The sequence below is a fragment of the Jaculus jaculus genome, chromosome X (assembly GCF_020740685.1).
Source record: "Jaculus jaculus isolate mJacJac1 chromosome X, mJacJac1.mat.Y.cur, whole genome shotgun sequence".
Lineage (NCBI taxonomy): Eukaryota > Metazoa > Chordata > Mammalia > Rodentia > Dipodidae > Jaculus > Jaculus jaculus.
The window spans coordinates 20785048-20798846 of NC_059125.1; the positions used below are offsets into that span (position 1 = coordinate 20785048).

The following is a 13799-nucleotide window of genomic DNA, read 5'->3' on the forward strand; positions in this document are numbered from 1 at the left end:
CAAAATGATTCAGTCCAATTTCTTTTATTTGCAAAAAGAGAAAGACAACAAACAAATTCCAGATGCATATGCCACTTTGTGCATCTGGCTTTATGTGGGTTCTGGAGAATCAAACCTGGGTCACTAGGCTTTGCAGACAAATGTATTTGGTGATGTCCCACAGTCCTGCCATCTCCAAAAATCCTGTGGTATCCAGTGAAATTCATCCTTCATCTTCATAACTATATACATTGTCCTCATATGGTCTTCATGCAGAGATTTCAACCCTACTTCATATTGCAATATCTTGATAGCTCCTTGAACCATAGATATGATGCTGGAATCTGGCATGTCATTGAGAGCACCAGATACTTTTCTGGCTCTTTGTTAAGCAATAACTCAGGAGTAAGGATGGTAAACATTAAGAGTCATACCATTTCCACTGAATTATTGGTCTTCTGAGTTTTTGTGTTATAAATTTCAAAGATTGAAACCCACAGATGAGAAGATAAAGTTTAGAAAGATTTTATTATGCAAAAGGCTTAGAAATTTTAGAAAGATTTTAAATAAAGCTTAAGAGAAGGAAAGAACACTAAACTCTTGCCCAAAGAGGGGTAGGAATAGGGTTCATAGTAATGGGAAGGCCTATCGAGAGACCCAGTTTGGGGTCTTCTAAGGGAGTCCACTGATTAGGAGACTGAGCTGGCAATTTATGTCCTAATATCAGTTTCTCAGAAAAGGAGCAATCCTTTTACATTCCTTTCTCTTCTAAGAAAGGAAGAGATAAGACCAGAGGTACTTATTCACCTCTTCTGTTGTTTTAGGAGAAAGAAGGTAGTAAAAAAAAAAAAAAAAGATTCTATTTTATATGCCCCAGGATATTCCTTATTTTCCTTTCTGGGAGGGGTGGTACTTTTACCCCTAAAATGCCTTGGCTGTGTTTTATGATCCTATTTCCCACATTCCTCATGCTTCCAAAACCAGTACCTTTAACATCCAAAGCTTCCATCACATGGGGACTAACTATGAAGGTTAATCATAAACATTTCTATAAGGAACATTTTACACTCAAACCACCACATGCAACAAAAACTCACATTTGTTGCTGTAAGAATGTTTAATGTTATAATCACTTTGGAATATAATTTGAAAGTTTCCTTAAAAATTATACATACATTTATCATATCATACAAAATTTCGTGCCTTTGTATTCACCCAAATGAGTTGAAATTTTATGTTTATGAAAAAATCTGCACATAAGTGTTTATAGCAGCTGTATAGTTGACAAAAATAGATAGCAATCAAGAATTTTGGGGGTGGAGGTTTGTGATGGTTTGAGTCAGGTGTGTCCCCATAAGCTTAGGTGTTCTGAATGCTAGGTTGCCAACTGATGGAGATTTTGGAATTAACACCTCCAGGAGGTGGTGTATTGCTGGGGGTGGGATTATGGGTGTTATAGTCAGTTTCCCCATGCCTGTGTTTGGCACACTCTTCTGTTGCTGTTGTCAGCCTTATGTTGGTCAGGGGGTAATGTCCACCTTCTGCTCATGCCATCATTGTCCCCAGCTGTTGTGGAGCTTCTCCTCGAACCTATAAGCCAAGATAAACCTCTTTTTCCCACAAGCTGCTCTTGGTTGGGTGATTTCTGCCAGCAATGCAAACCTGACTGCAACAAGGTTGAAGCAGGACCTCATTCTAGTCAAGGCTGACCTGAAACTCAGTCTGTACTATACCTAGGCTGGTTTCTAACTCTTGATGATCTTCTTACTTCAGACTTCTCAGTGCTGGGATTAAAGTTTTGCACCACCACACCTGGTTTCTATGTGGCAACCAATATCTTTATCCATTTGTGGCCATATAGCTATCTTACAGTACATTAAGATAATGGGATATTATTCAGCAATACAAAATGAATGGGCTGTCAAGATGTAATGGTTTATACCAATTGTCATATTGACAAGACCTAGAATCGCCTAGGAAGCCACCCTTTGGATATGCTTGTGAGGGATTATCTAGGTTAGGTTAGTCTCTGGGTATGCCAGTGAAAGATTATCTTGATTAGGTAAGTTGAACCTTAACTTTAGGCAGCACTGTCCCATAGGGTAGGATCCCAGGCTGAGTAAAAAGAAGGGAGCACCCTGAGCAGCATTCATCATTCCATGCGTCCTCACTCTGGACTTGGCTTCCATTCCTTCCCCACCATGATGGACTATAATCTGGAACTGTAAACTAAAATAAACCCTTCATCCCTTAAACTGACTTTTTCAGGTATTTTGTTCCAGCAGCAAGAAAAGTAAATAATAAACAAATCACATAAGATACTGAAGAAACTGAGGTGCATATTACTAAGTGAAAGAAGTCAATTTGAAGAGACCATATACTGGATATATGACTTTATATGAAATAATGAAACTATGGAGACAGTAAAACGATAGTGACTGCTCTCACCCAGAAGGAAGTGAGAAATGAAGACAAATAGGGCATAGTGAAATCATTCTGTATATTTTTATTGGTAAATGATTATTCTTATGCATTTGTCTAAACCCACAGTATATAAAGGACCAAGAATGAATATAACATAGATTATGGTTTTTGGACTATAAACATATGTAACAAATGTCCCACTCTGGTATAGGATGTTGATATAAGAAAGGCTATGTTTGTTAGAAAATAGAAGGTGCATGAGAACCCTACTGTTTGTTTACTTTTTTATGAACGTAAAAATTCTAAAATAAAATCCTTATCAAATAATATGGTAAATTTAGCCTCCAACCTTGCTGTTATTTATGTACTAAGTGCAAGAGACCAGAATATTTGTCTCCTCTCATATTCATGCATGGGTTACCCCTCATTTCTAACCACATTTCCTGAATTTGATATCTAGCAGGGTCTGGAGCTTTCTCTTTCTTGACTTAAGGACCTTGCTTATAAAAATACTGCACCTTTTCACTTATTGAGAAAATGAGGGTGACCTTCTCTGTTCACAACTGACACTGATCTCCAAGATCTGGTAGACAGATTGATGTTCTATAATGGATTTTCTCATGGAAACTCCCAATTCAGGATACTAAATCTGACTTCTAGGAGAGCCTAAGATTTTTCTCTTTGCTGAACTCAATATGAAGATGACTCTGCCCAAGGTTTATGTCTGAATCTTTCATGTCTGAAAAATGATTCTGGAAGTCTCTATTGATAAGATTTTTGGTAGGTAGTTCCAGTATTATTCAAGGCATTCACTTTATTCCTGGTACACCATGAATGTTTTCCTCCAAAGGGCATGAGTCAGCTAATCCTCAGATCCAGATCATTATCTTCTAAAGAAATCCAGGGTAGAAAGGAGGGTTGGCCCCATCCTATAAATGTTATTTAGAAACTGTGTAGGCAGACAGCAGGATCAGCAGACTGCTCTGAGTAATTGCTTAATGTTCCCCTCCTTCCTCATTTAGGGTCCTCAATTTGTCAGAGACTAAGCCTCTGTGTATTGTCCTGAGGTAAGTCTTCTCAGCATAAATCAGAAAGGTCCCTGAAAAAGTTGAACAAGAAAGATGCTAAGGTTGACAGCTCTACTTTGCATACTGCCTACACTGTCTTTATGTTGGTGCTGGTCCTTGAACATACACATGCTGGACACACCAAATTCCTAAAACCTTTGATTAATTTCTCTGACACGTTTCTCAGAGAATGGGTCTCTGTTCTAGAGTTATACACGAGGGAGGGGCCTAGGACAGATGGGCAATTAGACAAAAAAGAAATTATATATATATAAATATATATATATAGTTTATTTTATTTATTTGATAGTGACACAGAGAAAGAAAGAAGCAGATAGAGAGAAAGGGAGAATGGGTGCGCCAGGGCCTCCAGCCACAAACTCCAGATGCGTGCGCCCCCTTGTGCATCTGGCTATCGTGGGTCCTGGGGAATCGAGCTTCGAACTAGGGTACTTAGGCTTCACAGGCAAGCACTTAACCCCTAAGCCATCTCTCCAGCCCGACAAAAAAGAAATCTTGATATCTTCCTTTTCAAGATAGATTTAGCTTCTTATGCTCACCATAAAGGTGAAGGCCTTAATTTTGAAAAAGGAAAATAGTTGTCTAGAATGAGGGAATATGATTGTCTGATCTTTTCTGTTTATCTTATTTGCATATGTAGATGCTTAGGTTATTAGTAATATTTTCTATTTTCCTTCATTTTCTCTTCTATATCTCTTTTTTTTTTTTTTTTTTGAGGTAGGGTCTCACTCTAGCTCAGGCTGACCTGAAATTCACTATGTAGTCTCAGGGTGGCCTCGAACTCAAGGCGATCCTCTAACCTCTGCCTCCCGAGTGCTGGGATTATAAGTGTGTGCCACCATGCCCAGCTGCTTTTCATTTTCTAAAATTAATCTAGTTATGTATTTCAGTGTAATTGATTAAACATGGTACCTTTCTGGTTTTTTTTTCTTTTGTTTTGTTTTTTCGAGGTAGTGTCTCACTCTATCCAGGCTGATATGAAATTCACTATGTAGTTTCTCTGTCTCTGTCTTTGAAATCACAGCAATCCTCCTACCTCTACCTCTGGAGTGCTGAGATTAAAGATGTGTACCACCAAATTACACACAATATAACCCAATAGAAATTCCTTTTAATGGGACAAGCTCTAGATCTCCCCCCAGCCCATGGCAAGGAGTGGCAGCACAGTATCTTCTGGACACCCTACCTCCCTTTAGGGTACCAACCTTTATTTAAAAAAGTCTTATTTATCTATTTGTGAATGGGGGGGGGGTTGTGAGGCTGCACCAGGGCCTCTTGCCATTGCAAAATCTCCAGGCATATGCACCACTTTGCATTTGGCTTTATAAGGGTACCTCTAACTGCTGAGCAATCACTCTAGCCCAGGTACTACTCTTTATCAGTGTTAATTTTCATACATGTACATGATATATTTTGATCACAATTCCCTCAAATTATCTTATTTTGTCCCTCCTGACCAACCACCTTCAGTGAAACTCTTCTTTACAATTAGGGAATGTACCACTCTTGCTCCTTAGATTCTTCCTGGGGAAAATGTGCATTGAACACTCAGCTTAGGTAGGGTTTTAGATTCCTAGGATAGGTGCACAGAATACTTTCTCTTCCTGCCCTAGGTGGAGAACCTTTTTCACAATTTCCAAAATAAATGTCAAGGGCATTTTCCTTTACAAGGCTTAGTCTCCCAACTTTGAGATGAACCTCCTGAAGATCTGTCCTTTACTTTTCAGTGCCATGTCCTTTGCCAGCCCATCTTGCAGCCTCATTTAAATTACTGTCCTACTGAGAAGTTTAAAGTTTCCTCCATCCCAGCACTACGCTAATTAAGTAGTTTGTATTTGATTTCTTTCTTCTAGAATCACCTCGTTTCCTTTCCTTCTTTAATTCTGTCCTTTCAGACAGTAAGTAGGTATCACCATTTTCTTTATATGATAGCTACTTCTGGGTCTTTTAAGTATATGGTCAGTTACTACATTTTTTTTTCTTAACCCTAAAAATATTAGAAAGGAGCCATCTAAGAGAAAATGATCAGTTGGCATTTAAGGAATAAATGAGCCTGTGAGCATGCAGAGCTAATTCATTATGACTTAGGTCTACACTCTTATGTAAACCAGACTCATGCTAGGCGTGGTGATGCACGCCTTTAATCCCAGCACTCAGGAGGCAGAGGTAGTAGAATCACTGTGAGTTCAAGGCCACTCTGAGACTACATAGTGAAATATAGGTCAGCCTGGGCTAGAGTGAGACACTAACTTGAACGCCCCCCCCACCAACAAAAGGTTTAAGGTGGCAAACATTAATCACATCACTGTAGAATTTTTTTTTCTATTTCTTTATTTAACATATCTTACTCTTGAATTATTTTACCTATTTTAAAGAGATGCTTATGTGCCAAAGGCATTGAATCTTGAACTAGGTCATTTACTGATACAGAACTTTCCCCAATTTCTTTTATCAACAAATACAGTGCTTACTGTTTTAAATTGTTTACATGCAAGGAGAGAGAGAGAGATCCCACACAAGAGAGCACACCAGGGCCTCCAGCCACTGTAGATGAAATCTGGATGTATGTGCCACTCTGTGCATCTGGCTTATGTGGGTGCTGGAGAATCAAACCTAGGTCCTTAGGCTTTGCAGGCAAGTGCCTTCATGGCTAAGCCATCTCTCCAGGCCCAAAACTCTTGCTTTTAACTTTGATAAATATATATGACCAATATTATTCATGAAATTATAATACTAAATAAAAGGAGCATTTAGAAAATTAAAAACTACAAACAAATCTCCAAATTGCCCTAAAGAATAGAAAAACAAAGCTATTATCATACACAATGTTCACTATGGTCACAACCAGCCCTCCACTAACAATACTGATTGCCTTCTTGAACCTTAAAGTAAATAATCTGCCTCAACTTCACTATGTGGAGAAGGAGCTGTTGGTCATGACCCTGAATATTCACTGGCTATGGTCATCTCTAGTAACTGAGGTGTAGGACTTTATCGTCTTTCAAAGCCTCAGCATAATAGGAATGGAAGGCAGTGAGGGTAGTATGATTAATCTTAACCCAAAACTCCAAGATTTCCATTGTGCTTGTTTCAGCATATGATCTAGGGCCCTCCAGAAATTCATAACATGTAGGATCGCTATTAGGTACCTAATGATATTCTAGGTATTGAAGTATCATGAAATCTTGGGTGATAAGCTTCCTGGGTTCCCCAAAAATGAAATGTTTCTTCCCATCATATATTTTCACTTTACTTGGGAATTCCTAGATAATTTGCTCAGTGGCATGATTGCCTTTCAGGAATATCACACCCAGGAGATTCATCAGGAGCCCTGTCTTGGCATTTCCCTTGAACAGTGCTCCATTGTTGGGGAGAATGATTTTGCTGACAAGGACATAGGAATGCTTAGCAGAATCAACTTTCTTTATTTTAAGTCCATGCCATACACCACCTCTATGTTGAAAGCAGCTCTTCTAAGGATCTATGGAAGTATTTCTTATACTTGGTGTTGATCATTCTCAGCATGCCTTTCTCCCTTTTCATTGTCTAGGTGTGCATTATGAATTTTACCAGCACTTGGGCTGTTTTGATCAGAGAGCATTTAAAAACTTTTGGGGGTGGAAGATGAGGCCTTTGAAGAAAGCTGTTCCTTCTTAATTTTGCCGGTGCCTTTTTCACCTGTCATATGAGAGAAACATCTCTAGACTTAATAGTGGTAGAGACTATGCATTTCTAAGGCACCTGGGGAGCACTTTGTGAGTTAACAGCAGACCTCAGGTGGCTAGCAATCCCCAAACCAGGAGAAGGTGCAGGGAAGTGCTTTTCCTCTGTGCTGCACCAGTCTGAGCACTCTTGCCATCCTTGGCCTTGCCTTTAGCTTGGTGGTGTGTCTCACCAGCATGGAGCTGCTGCTTCTGATGCTTAGGCCTGCTGGTTGTGCTCAGGGACAGCACGCAGAAATGTGGGCTAGTCAATAGATGCAGGAACCTGGAGGAGAAAGAAACAGATTGCAGAAGTACTTCCAACAAGGAGATAACTCTTGGATTTAAGCCTCCTCTTCCAGCTTCTGTGAAAACACTGCTCTAGGCACTCACACGCTTCGTTGCAGATTGGCTCATCCTCTAAGAAACTGGTGGACCTAATGAAAGTGTGCCTCAGACTGCAGTTTCCCACCCCGTCTTAGTGTGGACTAGGTAAATGAACGCAGTGGAGGCAGAGAAGAAGGGATGACTTTATCCCTCTGGGTAAAAGAACCTTTCAGTTCATATCCAGTGCCATTACCATATCAATTGTTAACATGGCTTGGGTACCCTTTCTCGTGCTGCATTAATTTTTCAGATGTTTACTTATTTCTATCTCTGTGTGTGTACACGTGCTTGCTCCAGCTCACCAAGGACTCTTTTGACTGTAAATAAAGGCCAGATATAAGTGCCACATTTTGCATTTCTCTTTACGTAGATGCTGGAATCTAACCCTGGGTACCCAGGCTTTACAAACAAATACCTTTAAATGATGAGCCATCTCCCTAGCCCTGCAATAATTTAATTGTTGTAAATATTTCATTTATTTATTTGAGACACACACACATACACGCACGCACACAGGGGGAAGATAGGAAATAGGCGTGCCAGGGCCTCGACCCACTGCAAACAAACTCAAGATGTATGTGCCACCTTGTGTGTCTGGCTTTTCATGGGCACTGGGGAATGAAACCCAGGTCTTTAGGCTTTGCAGGTAAGTGCCTTCATGACTGAGCTATCTCTCCAACCCCAGCACTAATTTTTTAATTTGTTTTTTTGAGGTAGGGTCTCACTCTAGCCCAGGCTGACCTGGAATTCACTATGGAGTCTCAGGGTGGTCTCGAACTCACGGCAATCCTCCTACCTCTGCCTCCTGAGTGCTGGGATTAAAGGCATGCGCCACCACACCTGGCTCCCAGCACTAATTTCTGACAGCTCTAGTTAATATTCTCATTTCTTTGCACCCCCAAACAAAGGTAACTGTGGCTCTAGTTAAGAACTAATACTCCTCAGATTCAAGTCCCAGGAGGCTAACACCATCATTTGGCATCAGTTGTTTTGTATGAAAACAGTGTATTGGCTTTGTGCAGTGTTAGGGTTCAAACCGCGATGGATTTGAAGATGAATGCTTTCTTTTTCTTTGGTTTTGCATATTTTGTACATTAATAATAAACAGTGGAAAGAGAAGCAGCTTATTTTAAAAAAAGTGGAAGTACACATACAGCTGCCTAGAATTCTCCCGGTTGTAAGTCAAGGCTGGCTGGTGGGTGGAGGACAACTCCTGGCTGTGTCTTCTTTTCAGTGTAGGAGCAGTAGCACCAGCAGGGACTCTGGTAAGGCTCTGCGTCTCCACTCTGAAGAACTGTAGCACATGAAGGACTCAGGAACCATAGGGACGCCATGATAGGCTTCAGAGTCACCACTAGGCCTAAGCTTCTGTTTCCCGGCAAGGTTTAAATAAGAGTTTAACAGTTATTGAAAAAACCACAAACTGCTTATGCCATACATTCCTATGATAATAAGATAAGTTGCTCAAACTGTTGCTTATGTTCCTCAAACCCACATAGCTAATCACAATGAAGGTTACCTAATCTGCCTGGCATTCCCATAGCCCCTGCACGCCAAATTTGCCTGCCAATGTCCTTAGCCAATCAGGAAAATACAAGTAAAGTTACTGTTTAAAACAACCAATCATGTAACCATCCCCTCCTTCTATGTTCAAATCCCTATAAAAACTCTGTTCTCCTAACACTCGCGGCTCTTGTATGGATCCACTGCCTTGGTGAAGTCAAGAATCAGAGCTTAAGCCCAAAATAAAGCTCCTTGCCTTTGCATTTGTGTTTGGTTCTCCTTGGTGGTCATTGGGGGCGCCAAGAACTGGGTATAACAGCACACAATACATTCAATTCATACTCTATGAGTGGCAGGAAAGGAATATAGTGTGACAACTTCTTTTTTCCCTGAAGATTCCCACATCTGAGTGTAGGGATAGAATATATGAGAACACTTAAAAAAAAAAAAAGGAGTTGATGTTCCCCTTAGTCCTCACTTAAGTTTTTGAACTTGGAGTTTCAGTTAGAGTTGGGATATGCCCCTCTATTAGCCCAATCCTCTAGCCTGATAGCAAGACCTCCTGCCCCTGTATATGAATACCCTTGCCTGAAGCCTCACAGGAAAACAAAAAGAAAGGATTGTTGCTCTGTGTTCCCTCCCTTAGGGAAGGACTTCCTCATTAGAACTCAAGACCTTCAACTTGACTCCAGTAAGCACTGAGAAGTTGTTCCCCTGTTGGGTATTGACTGCTGTTCTCTTATCTGAGAGTTTCGAGGTCACAAAGAACCACTGGGATCCTCCAACATTGTTAGAGAGGAAGTGGTCTCTCCTCAGTCTAAATTTAGGTTTCTAACCTTAACTTCTGACAAGTCTTAGGAATTTAACTCCATTTGATTGGATACTGCTTCTCATATGGAAGGCAGTGCCTCACAGTGACAGTGATGATGTCCTACACCCTACCCCTACTGTCTGCAATGTCTGTTTCCATAAACTTACACCAGGAAAGTACATTGCTAAGGAACCCCATTATTCTGCAATCCTTACTCTCTAGAGCCAGGGATTCCACATTCCATTTACCTGAGTGACAGAGGCTTGAAAGGAAGCCTGTGGGTTCCTCAATTGTCTCAATCCTCAAATGGTGCCCCCTCTCAGATCTTCTTAGGCCTGACAGAAGAGAGAATTCTGCGAGAACAGTCCTCTCTTCAGCACTCAGGAGGAGCTCAGTTTAACTCTGGTTTTGACCAAAACCCCTTCCTTGAAGAACTGAGGCCTTGCCCACTGGGTCATATTAGACTGCTTGCTGTGACCTTCCAAGCAGAAATGAGTAGTGTTTTGTGTCCACATTCTGCCCACTGGCTCGAGAATAGTTCCTATGCATCCTGGGATACCTGCCCTGTACCAATCTACATCCAGTAGCTTAAAACATAGCTCTCTCCTTTATTAGCCCTAAGGATGGAAGCCCAAATAGGCCACAAGTTACAACTCTGGGGCCTCACAGGGCATGACACAAAATTGTGTATTTTGTCTGTATCTTTTCAGGATTGTTCTCATGGAGCCAAAGGTTTCATAACTGTAGTAACCTAAGTCTCAGCCTCCAAAAGAAGCATACATTTTCCTGGTGAGGCAGTCTGGACAAACCTCAGGGTCAGGGCTTGCTCCTACTCAGGACCTCTCAGCTTGACTTTAATTTTCATCAAGAACCCTTCCACACAGAACCACAGCCCGTCCATTATATCTTACTAGTCTGCTTGCAGAAGCCAAGAGAACCCAGTGCAGCAGAGGGATTCAGCAAATACTGGGGTCCCTCCTTCTAGCAATGCAAGACCACCATTTCTCACCTTACAGCAGAAATCTAGAAATTACAAGCAAGGACCATATTCCACAGCTCCAGGCTACTGGGCTGGATATGAGGTTGGATACTTTGGCTTTTCCCAATTTTTGGGAGTGTTCTGGCACAGGTAATTATCCCTCTCTGGAATAACCTGAGTCTCAAATTTCCAAAGGAAGACCGCACCATCCTCAATCAGCTGATGAGGAATGATCAAGGGTCACTTTGATACGCCCTGCTGGAGCCTCCCAGGGATTCTCACTAATCAGTTTTGACAAAAACACCTTCCCTGATAGAACTGGACTCCAGCCTATTACATCTTATCAGGTACCTCTTGTCAGGTTGCTTTCTATGACCTGCTTAGAAAAAATGAAGAGTATTTCAGTCTCAGAATTCAACTAGCTTAACATAGTGGATCCTATGGACCTGGAGAGTTTGCCCTCCTCACCTATCTCATAGTATTCACTTTCCTTACTTCTTAGAGAAGAAATGAATATATGTTACAAATGACAACCATACTCTGTGACCCTCCAAAGTATAGAAACAGCATTTGTCAATTCTCCCTTTTTTCCTCTTATGAGCATTGGTGTTCCTCACCCCGCCTGCAGTTGATGCCAACACTCATCACTCTGAGAAACAATTGACATCAGACATGTGACTCCCAAACATCCTCCATGAGAAAAGGGGGTGGATATCTGTGGCTTATAGCCATCCCTGTGGGTATGTCCCAAGTCGAAGATCAGGTGGCTGACCATGTGAAGTCCCCTCTTTTGTGCTTTAGTAATCACTTACTATTCTGTGCCTATTATGTTAAAAATGTATAACATGTTTGATTTCATAAAACTCCCAGCTAAGAGATAATTTTTTAAATTATTTATTTATTTCAGAGAGACAGAGCAAAAGCAGCAGAGAGAGAGAGGAGAGTATGGGTGTGCCAGAGTCTCCTACCACTGCAAACAAATTCCAGATGCATGTGCCACTTTGTGCATCTGACTTACTTAGGTAAAAGGGAACTGAACCTGGGCCATCAGGCTTTTATAAAAACAATTAATATTTTATTTATTTATTTATATGAGAGAGAGGGAGAGTGAGAGTGAGAGAGAGAGAATGGGTGTGACAGGACCCCTAGCCACTGCACACAAACTTCAGACACATGAGCCACCTTCTGCATCTGGATTATGTGTGTACTGGGCAATCAAACTTGGTTCCTTAGGCTTCGTAGGCAAATGTGTTAACCACTAAACCATCTCTCCAGCTCCCGAAGAGACTATCTTAATTCTCAGATGATACTTAGGCCTTTGGAACTATCTTAAGTTGTTAAAGACTGTGACGACCTTTGAATTTGACAATATACAATATGTGATGGTTAGGAATCTATTGGAGGCAAGGGTAAGAGTATAATAGTTTGAATGGCCCCCAATATATTCAAGAGTTTTAAAACTTGTTAATTTATATCTTCAGCTAACTGGCTGGAGGAGATATCACTGATCCATCCCTAAGGTGTGGAAGTGTGTCAGGTGCTGCCAGGCAGAGGATAGAGCCTTTAGCAGATAGGCCTGAGCCACCAGGAATGGCTAAGGACCCCTGGGCTACAGGAAGCCACTCCCTCTCCAAACTCCACCTGAATTTAGGATTTCCCTGTGACCTTTGGCCAGTTGCCGAAGAAACTCCTTATCAGCCAGCAGCCTTAACACAGCCCATAACCTTCTGACCCTCTTCCCACCATGATGTAGAACACCTGACTCTCCCTACATGCTGGAATGAACATCGCAAAGCATAGGTTAGCCACCTTTAAACCCACTAATCCCCTTAGGACCCTCTTTCCACTCTCAACTGCTTATAACCCATTTTCCTATTGAATAAACCAAGCTGTTCAGAGAGACTGCCTCCTGAAAGTGGTTCTCTTGTGGCATAGTCCACAGTTTCTTGGCACTCTTCTAGAAGGTCCTGTACCAGGTAGTATTTGGCCTCTACTAGCAGCTCCTCCATTTTCCCACGGCTCTTGGGCAAGGGGAGAGCTCCTTCTCAAAGGTAGTTGAGGATCAGCGGTCAATGAGGATCCAGCCTTCACTGTCAGTGAGTACTTCCATGCATCCACTGAACATGGCCTTCAACATGGTGTTGGTAAGCGTCTGCATGGTGGTGTAATAAAGGGCTCCTCCCATGTTCAGATTCATGTACTTGGAGCTGGGACTGGCACCCTTGAAGGAAGTTGTGAGGGTAGCAGCTGCAGGCACTGCTGAGCTCACCACACTTTCTCCTGACATCTCTTCCATGAAAAGTTGGAGGACGCCCTGGAGTCTCCAAATCCAGACTGAGAATCAGGAAACACCCAGTTTACTGGATCCCTGTGGGCAGTGTTGGGGGGAGGTGATGGACAGGTGGATGTGGAATTCCAGTTTATAGAAATACAAAGCGCTTGGGCTTTACCTTGAGTCCATGGACTGTGCTTGCTTGCTTTTCAGTTGTGGTTTTTCTCTGTGCTTGGACCTGTGATAGTAAACCAGCTTCTTCTGCCGTTATGGAACTTCCCCTTCAATGTATCCCTTCCTCCCATAACTGCCTGGTCTGGAAGATCATCTCAGAAACCTGAAGCTGTCTACTATATATGCTACTTTTACAAACTCTTGAAAACCATCCTTACAGAAAACATGGAGGTCCATGTCCTGAGATAACAGAAAAAAAAAAAAAAAAGATTCTGATGTGTCTTTTCTGACAACCAAAGTTGAGTTATTTATATTGCACTTCTTTTAATTGATTTATAGAAAGGAAATGTTCAGAATGGTTTAGTGATAACTCAAGTTTCAGATTATTTCACTTTGAATATGGAAGTAGTCCTATTGTCAACATTTATCATATTTTTTCTTCTCCATTTGAAGTTGCATTTATGTTAATATTTTTAATTGC

At 41.4% G+C, this 13799-nt stretch overlaps 1 pseudogene; it reads right to left on the reverse strand.

Annotated features, from left to right (window-relative positions):
- Positions 1-6460: 6460 nt before the first annotated feature.
- LOC101600954 lies at positions 6461-12881 on the reverse strand (annotated as a pseudogene).
- Positions 12882-13799: the final 918 nt, after the last annotated feature.